Genomic DNA, 9236 nt, shown 5'->3' with positions numbered 1-9236 from the left:
CTGCTCAGATATATTAAATATGAAATACCCAATCACAAAAAATATTTGTCCCTAGTGTACATACACAATGTACAGTAATAAACTACCATAGATTCCCTTAATGATGAAAAAAAAAATCAAAGAAATATGTCATTTATTAACTGTTTGTTAAAAATAATTTGGTTATTATATGATTAAAGGTCACTCCACATGTAGCTATTTCTCAGGAAGGAAGGAAATATGAAATCAAGACATGTTTCAAGCTCTATTTCACACGGGTTAATTTAGTTCTTGGCAATGAAACACAAAATTATTTCAGATTCAAAGAAAAACAGGACCAGGAAAGAAAGAATCGAATTGCAGTAAATGCCACCTCTGTGGGAGGTCTTTGGGTGAGACCTGAGTTTGCTGCCTTCTGAGCTTCTGAAAACATTTCACATGGGAAAGAAATAGTAGGTACTGGTGTTCCAACCAGCACCAAAACTGTGAAGATGGAGTTCGGTGGAGGTACAAAGATACATTTCACACAAAATATTTTTCCCCTACAGAAGTAATTTGGCTTTGTCAAAAACTTTTCCAAATTGTTTTGGCACTCACTGTTAAAACATGAAATATGAACCTGCTTATTTTTATCACTGTTTCAAGTCAAGTAAAATCAAGTAACAAAAAAAAAAGGGATATTTAAGTTTTGTAATTCTGTTGAAAGTTATTCTTAAATATTGAAAAAAAATGTTGCTAAGGATTAAGAATCTACTAAGCAGTGAACTGAAGAATCTTGCTTTTGCTTACTGAGTAGTTTTAACTTTAAATTTCCACAGTTATTTTTTGCAACCCCTCAGTTGTGGAAGTGTTCAGAGTTCAGCAGGGATTCTGAGGATAAATACACTGAACATTTTGTCTTCAGTATTTCCTCAGAAGCAGAGAACATAATGTTAGAGAAAGCATTACTCACTTCTGTGATCTGTCAACTCATTCTAGCATAAGGGATAACATCAAACATTTCCCAGAGAAAATTAGATTTAAAATCCATTAATTTGGACAAACTGTCATCGTGTCTTCTTGATGTTAAATCTGTTATAGGAGCTTGATTTCAAGAATGATCTTTTGTGGATCCTGCTCAGAGAGCTGAAATTTGAGCTGGACAGAAAGAAAGTCTAAACTAACCTTTTCTGAGGTGTGAATATTATTTTTTAGTCTATTTCCAAATACTGATTCATACAGCTCTTGCTGAAGCTTCACAGCCAAGGCAAGTTCACGTGGTGCTGGGCAGTTCCTCCTTGCCCTCAGAACAGGCATGAAGCCAGTGGAAAGGAGAGCAGAAACCAGCAGCAAAATAAAATGCCATGTTTGCTTTTTCCCCTCCCCTAGACAGCCCATTCACAACATACAAGTACTTTTTAACGTTACCTCTACGCACACACCATTCCTATTGCTTCACTTGGGAAGTGAAGGGTATGAAGTGTCACAGCAGCCAATAGGATGAACCAGCATCTCTAAGACATGGTCTCTGCTACTTGAATAGCAGAGAATTTTAGAGCACAAGAATATTACTGGGGTCTTTGCAGAAAGCAGTTTCACTGTGAGTTGTGCTGGACACACAACACCCTTGTTGGACTCGCAGTGAGATGACTCAAGTGGAGGACAGGGTCTGGCCTTTGCTGGAGTCTCAGAGAAGCACCAGAACAGTCCCTTCCCTGCCGGGGCACGGCAGCCTCTTGCCTGGATCAATTGTGTTCCTCCAACAACGTCACCTGCTGGGACTGCACAACTGCCACGAGGAGAAGGAGATACTTGTCTGCCTCGTGCAATGTTTACGCTATGTTGGCTTAGGCTGCAAAATACTCCTTCTCAGTGTAACAGGCGGATAGAGCGTAGTGTGATAAAGTCAAAAGGTTTTAAAAAAACTCAAACATTTTAATAAAATAGGGGGCATCTTTACAGGTCAAATTTCTATCTACAGCTCACTTTCAGGAAAAGATTTTTTCAGAAAGGTTAGGTTTCACATTCGTGTGCAAGTGGGCACTCCCACTATTGAAAACAGTTAAATCAAAATTTTCAGGACTAAGCTCCTTAAACTCATAAATTATATTTCAGGCTCCTACGCCAGATTTCAAGGATTTGCAAGTAACTGCAAGCAGAAGATACCGACCGACATAACTGAAAGGCAGGTTACTTTTTTGGGTGCCCGAGCATGACTCTGCAGAAGCCGGGGACACCAGCACAGAGAGGCGGGTACCCAGTGCCGATGCTCCCCCGCCCCAAGCGTCCCACTCTGGGCAAGACGGTGCCATTTATTTTGGCTGTAGCAAATAATGTTTGGTAAAGCAAGCTAAAAAGAAAAGAGATAGCCTAAGAGACATCAGAACTTAGTAACTTCTCAGATGTAGGCTCCAACCAGTTCAAAAAGCTTTTCTGCTGACAGTAGGTTGTTTTCAACACAAAGAATGAAGTGTTTATCTTCATCCTTTGAAGCTGTGCCATTCACACCAGTGGATACACCAAGAGTCCTGAAATAGATACTTACTAAAACAAAATGCCTGTTCAAAATAAATCTTTTTCTATTTCAAACTACATTGTACACAGACATTCTTTGGAGCTTTTTAAAGGCAAAAGCAAGAAAAATAAAGGGAGACAATTTTAAACAGTTCTGTTCCTATGCATAAGCAGCAATGTCAAATAGAAAAGTGATGTCAAAATGAACCACTAACTGGGTATGCTTTCTGTAGATCAAGCCAATACAAATTTCATAAAACTTTCCTTATTAGAGGTACAAGTCACCCATTAAAAGAACAACATTGTAAAGCCATAATATTATCATTTGCACTGCTCCAGCTGAATGTAAAGTTGCATATTGCACTGAAACAACAGTATCAGGTATCACAAAAATGTGTCTAGACTCATGACAGCACACTGCCTGAAGGCAGCCTGACACTAGGAACTGAAATCTTTATTATGGAGGTAGTGCTAAGATATTGTTTTCTTCCAAGAATTAGGCTACTAGTGCACTGAAGTTATTAAATAGGCATCTATAAAATTGAATATTAGTTTAATATGGTTTCCTAGCAAATATAATAATTAATCCAACAAATATAATAATTAATCCTTGCATACTCTACTTTGGGAATTTAACTTGTCATTCAGGTTTTTACATGACATTTAAGAATGGATTAGCCATCACAATAATTACTTTTGGTGTCCTCACTTTATCTTGTTCTGGATCACGCTAACAGCATGACTTTTTGCTCAATAGTTTCTAAATAGCCATGTACAAAATAGTTAGGATTATGCACAATAAGATCAAGATTTTGCAAACAAATCAAGACATCCAAATAAACTCCCACAATGCCTTAATTGTCAAATTTCATAGTCAACAAATTTGTGAGGATCTGGCAGCTGTACAAATGACAAATCATGATGCAGCCTTAGCTGATACCATGTGAAACATATTTCATGGTATGATCAAGGTCACAGTGGTAATTTAACAAATGTGTAACTCTAGTTATTTTCTGTCTCATGTATTTGGATCACTAAGAGAAAGAAGGTGAATGCTGAGGTTATGCTCAACCATGAAGAGCAGAGCATTTACAGGAACTGCTCTCTACCTGCTTTCTAATTGCCAGACAGGTCACAGGGGTCTACACAGGTCTCCATCCTTCGACAAAAACTATCAAGTCTTTATTGCATTTATTTCATAAAATTCATATTTATGAAATGACTTCCGTTCAAATTGCTCACAGATATGCAGTGTTATTTTATCACCAGAATGAAGTGTCACTTGATGGATTCAATCTTATTTCAAAACTACAGTAACTTAGGGCCACATTTCGAAGAGTGCCTGGTATCCAACAACTTTCATGCAAGCACTTAAGAGCATATTATGTAGTTCATATAAGCACTGTAGCTATTCACTTTTAGAAATAACTTGAAAAAGACTCCACGTTGAATTCCACTCCCATAAATCCATTAACAGATGATAGAAGAATGTATCTAGAGATTTCCCACAACTCATCCTGAAGTTTTCTCCTCCTGTCCACTGCTGTCATTCCCCATTTATGCAAGGACAGAAGCGTCTTTCTTCTGTACCTTAAGGCATTTAGTCATCTATCAAAGCCTTTTTTTTTTTAAAGCAACAGAACTCCTGAAAGATATTGCCATGGGAATCAAAGTAGGGCAGCAGACACATCAAGTTCTATCATAATCAAAAGATGTTCCAAGGCCACTATTCATAAGCTTGAAATTAAAAGGTACACTAAAATTTTTCATCAAGAGCTGCAGATGATTCTTTACCTTGTTAGAGCTCAAAGTACTTGCACACACTTGAATTCTGGATAACTGATTTTGCTGCATTCATTTTCAAAACTTTCCTAATGATTTCAAGAGATTTCATAATCTCCATAACTTTCCAAAGAATTACATATAGATATTATACACTAAAATACACTTCAAAAGGAAAGCGGCTAGAAAAATGTCCAAGAAAGCACGACATTTATAACTGATTTTGAAAAGGTGTTGAACTGTAGTAAGAAATACAGTGCAAAAGTGGTTTACTGTATATCCCAAGCTCTAAAGATCAATATTTCAAAATGTACATGTGGAGTACTACATATGTTGTAAACTATCCACTTGCACAGAGTGGTATTTGTCATACAGTAACACAAAGAAAGGTTAACTCCTACTAAATTTGTAAAGGCAGCAATTACAAAACAGCTTTAATACAAGCAATTTGAGAACAAGTTTGGAGGAGTTTTCACTTTCAGCTGCTTCTAAAACATGTCAGCTGTCTGGGTTGTTGTGTTTTATCATGACTTTCTGATTTACCCCTTCAAGAGGAACTCATTACTTTTGCAAAAAATGCAATGACAAGCCAGCTCCTTCCAGCAAGAGAAGACTGTGGCATCAACAGGAAAGGAAGCTATGAAAAATACATTTGAGTTCAGCTGTTTCATTATGCAAGGTCATATGCACAAAGAACTAGCAATCACATGTCAGCTGCAGATCTGCAACACAAACCAAAAGAAAAGCACTAAAGAAAATATTCTGGTATTTATTAACTCTGCTCTTAGGTTTCCCTCACAGCAAAAACAACCTTAAAACCAGGCTTAGTAGCTCAAGTTATAATTCTTGCCTCCAGTTTCTTTGTGGCAAACTAGAATCAAACTAACTTCTGCATGCAGTCCTCCCATAGGAAGACACTTTGCCATGGCTGGGAAGGCAAATGACAAAGTTGCTCAGCTATGGCCGGAACGTTTGCACTCAGAACTGAAGACACTTGGTGTTAGGAAGATGCTCCTTCTGACATTTGAGTATACACAATTGATTCAAAGTTTCTTTTTCATTATCTTAAATCATTTGTTCCCTACAAGAGTACAGAGACACAAGGGGCTCATTCATTTGGACAAACGGGGAGAATCATTGGGCCCCCACTTCCAGAGAGCAACAGGTCTCGTGCAGACAAGTCACACTACATGTACCACCTCTGGCAGCAATGCTCAGATTTCAGCTTCAGCACAGAGAGCCAGGTGGCTCAGCTTTTTGCATCCATACCCTTTGCAATGACTGAGCTGAATTCCAAGCCGCTTCCACCTGCACCACCGTCCCTGCATAGATCCAGTTCTCACTCCATATTCAAGCTAGAACGAGAGCCAGGAGAGACAGATTAAACAAGCTGGGGTCAAGTGCATAACTAAATCCCCAAGCTATCATTGATCTCAAAAGTCAACATATTTTTTTTTCCTGTGTCACCTTTAAAAACCTCTAGGATTTCTGTGATACCGAAACCAACAGAAAGAGCAGCACACGTTCTTCACCCAAAGTTTTTAAACAGATTCATAGGTAGTATCCAGTCTCTCAACACAGAATAATGCAAAAATTAATAGCAACTACATGACCAGAGAAATAACAGTGGGAATAAAATGAAGAATATTTTGTATTACCTTCAATTTGAAGTTAATTATTATTCAGACAATGTTCCAACATTTTTATAGTTGTTTTCCCCGCATAGAAGTGAAAGAGCATATACGTCATAGCTATTAAGAGCTCCAGTTTATCAAGCAAGAGAAAGAAGAAAACTTGAGCCTGTAATGGATATTATTTTAGAAAAAATGTTTCCCTAGCTATTCCAAGGAAATATAAAGGCTGAGGATAATTGATGTCCTCAAATTCAGGTGAATCTCTGTGGACATAAAGATAAATATAGTCTCTAAGACAACTGGACAGCAGGCCACTAGCCCTACCCTGTCGACATTTGTTTGATCCCAGCAGTGTGGAGAGCTACAAACAAATGTTAGAAGCCTACATTTCTCTGCACTTGTGATACAGCTTTCATATACTCTCTGGAAATCTTCATAATGGGACTCCCTCCTACTGTCATCTTTTCATCCATCGCTACGATGCTCCAGAGTGGCACTGTTCCACAGAGCCACCACTATGGCTATATTGCTGCTTTAGTCAATCATAAGAGCCCAAGAGCTTTCACTTTGCTTTCATATGTTCCCTTGCACATTTTCTTTGTGGACTAAATTACATGACGATTTGTAATGTAAACTAATGCAGAGAAACCTCATTATCTGAAGTGTGTCAGGAGCCAATATAAATATCAATGCCTAGAAGCCGTTGAAGTGTTTGTGATATCTTATTAATGCTTTAGTAAGGTCTCCTAGAAAAAGCCTGAAAAATCAAACCCACGCATCACAACAAACAGCTCATAGAAAAGACACAGTGAGGGACTTAATGTCAATTAATTTGCTTATTAATTTACAGTAAAATTGCCTTCTAGAAGCAAGGAAAGGAAACAGAGACAGGTATATTATAAGCACTGTGGTGAAATCTGTTGTTCAGCATCATTTGAAGTGATGGGACTAGGACTTCATAGAGAGGCATATATGATTTAAGATACACATGACGAATCAAGACAATTTATCCTTCAAAAATCTTTATCTTCCTAAGCCAAAGAGTGTTCCCACTGTGGGAGTCAGCTTTTGAAGAAATGGTGGTAAGCTCTGACAGAAGACAATCTTCCCAGACCCTCCAAGAACAGGATATGGGACCTTTATCATGAACCTCTTGTCATTTTTCTCCAAATGTCAGAATCAGCACACAGCTACATCCAGATACTGAAATGTGAATGTCTGCCATGTTTCTGCAGGATGACCTTCATTCCCTTAACGCGTGGTCAAGACAGTACAGAGGCCAGATCCTGGAAAATGAGACCTGCCTTTTGCAACTTTGCCATCTGTTAGTGGCAATGAAATGGTAACGTGATAAGCTTTCAAACAGTGGCCATCTGCAATTCAAGCCAGGCGACACTATGAATGCATTAGCAAAGGTGTCTATTTGCAATTCAAACATCTTTTCAAAGCTTTTTTTCTTTTTTTTTTTCCTAGAGATTGACTGAAAAGGATTTATCTGCCATTTATTTTTTTTTTCTTAATTGAAAAGGTATCCTCTGATCAAAAACAGGGGGAAAAGAAAACCTGACTTCTGAAGCTTAGGCTCAATGTAATCAACTTCTTCTAGGAAATCTGAACGTATCTTGTGTCAGAAGTCAGGACATGAAAGAAGAAATTTTTTTTTGTTAGAACTAGAGTGAGAAAAAAGTGTTATTTTGTTACTCTACTATATTTTGCTTTCAGTTAGCTTTTAGTGTTGAAAATTCACTTAATTTGAACAAACGCATTGCCTCCTGCTACGGGAAATTACCCCAGGTAGAGTCATACAGATTGTAGAAGTGTTTAATTTTGGAAGCAGTGAATCCAGATGAAGCAGGACAGCAAAAATTCATTAACTTTAGATTTGATCTTTTAGAAGCAGGATTTATATTTTTAGGAACCTAGATGATTTCACAGAACAAGCCTCTAAAAATGTCTGTATGAATTTTCATGTAGAGGACTAAATATCTCACTTAAAAGGATAGGGATGAGAGCAAGTGAATATTCTTTTTCTCTGCCATTACCACAGTCAACCTAGAGCAAACCTGAGAGTACCTAACAGGGCTAGTGAATGATGGATTTCTCCCATGACCATTCCCTCACAGCAGGGAGCAGCAGCAGCACAGCAAAGGAGGCAGTAGCGCATCACTCTGCCAGGTGGCAGCTTCCTCAGGGCCAGGTGTCTGCAGCAAAGAACTGTCTTGGTAGTGCCTCTTAGCTCCCCAGCTTTCCAATAGTTTTAAAAAAAAAAAAAAAAAGCCGCCACAAAACACACCAGAGAAAGAAAAAAATTCCTCCTTGGTGTCTTCATATAATATCTCTTTCGAATAATACCTCCTTTATTTCCAGTGGAGAAATCCCAGTCAAATATTCCTGACACTTGACTGGGAACCCGATCCACTGGCCAAGTCTCTGCCCTCATAGAATATCTCAAGTTGGAAGGAGCACATAAGGACCACTGAGTCCAGTGCATAATATTCATTGACTTTGATCAGTGACTTCAACAAGAAAATATTTTAAGAAACACACGAAACAGTTTTGGGTAGAGTAATTCATAAAAGTCGGCATTCAGTGATAAACCAGAAAGAGACAAACATGCTTGTTTATTCTATATTTATGTGAGAAGCATCTACTTTGGTAAGGATACCTGTGTTAATACATGTTACAAACAGGTGGAAATGGAGAGCTTTGAGCTCACTAAACCAACAAAACTTTGAAATAGCCTTGAGACTCAGTGTTTTGCACAGACACTGCACTCTCCTCTCTCATCTCCAGTCATCTGAAATTTGCAGACAATTGAAGGCTAAAAGAATGGAAGGAACGACACTGCTGTTATACATGTAGCTAGTGGAATGATTAAAACTGAAAACAAATACCGATGCACTTTTTTTTTTAAAAAAAAAAGCCTATTTATCTAGGTCCTAAAGAAAGATCAGGGAGAAACTTGTGATTAGAAAAACAGACTAGAACTCAAGCTTTACACTCTGCAGTAGATGCAGGAACAAATTTGAACAAATTACTCTTTCTAGAATATTACATAGGATACCTTTGCTTTTGTCAGATGCTTATATTGTAACCAGTTTACCTTAGGATTGTCTTTTAGTATGCATACTGTCTTGCAAAATAAAACTTCCCTCTTTCCCCCAGATATGGTTGCATACCCTAGTGTTTACATCAAGGTCAGCAATGTTATTTAGATTAAACTGGAAATAAGAAAGAAGAGTCTTGAAAAGATGCAGAGCTATCATTCCAAGTTATAAAAAGTTTCTAACTAACGGAAACATTATTTTACAAGTAGATTATTACATGTGATCTTACAATTTCATTTCC

The sequence above is a fragment of the Caloenas nicobarica genome, chromosome 4, assembly GCF_036013445.1.
Source record: "Caloenas nicobarica isolate bCalNic1 chromosome 4, bCalNic1.hap1, whole genome shotgun sequence".
NCBI lineage: Eukaryota > Metazoa > Chordata > Aves > Columbiformes > Columbidae > Caloenas > Caloenas nicobarica.
The sequence above is the reverse complement of the archived record's forward strand: the minus strand, read 5'-3'. Positions refer to the sequence as shown.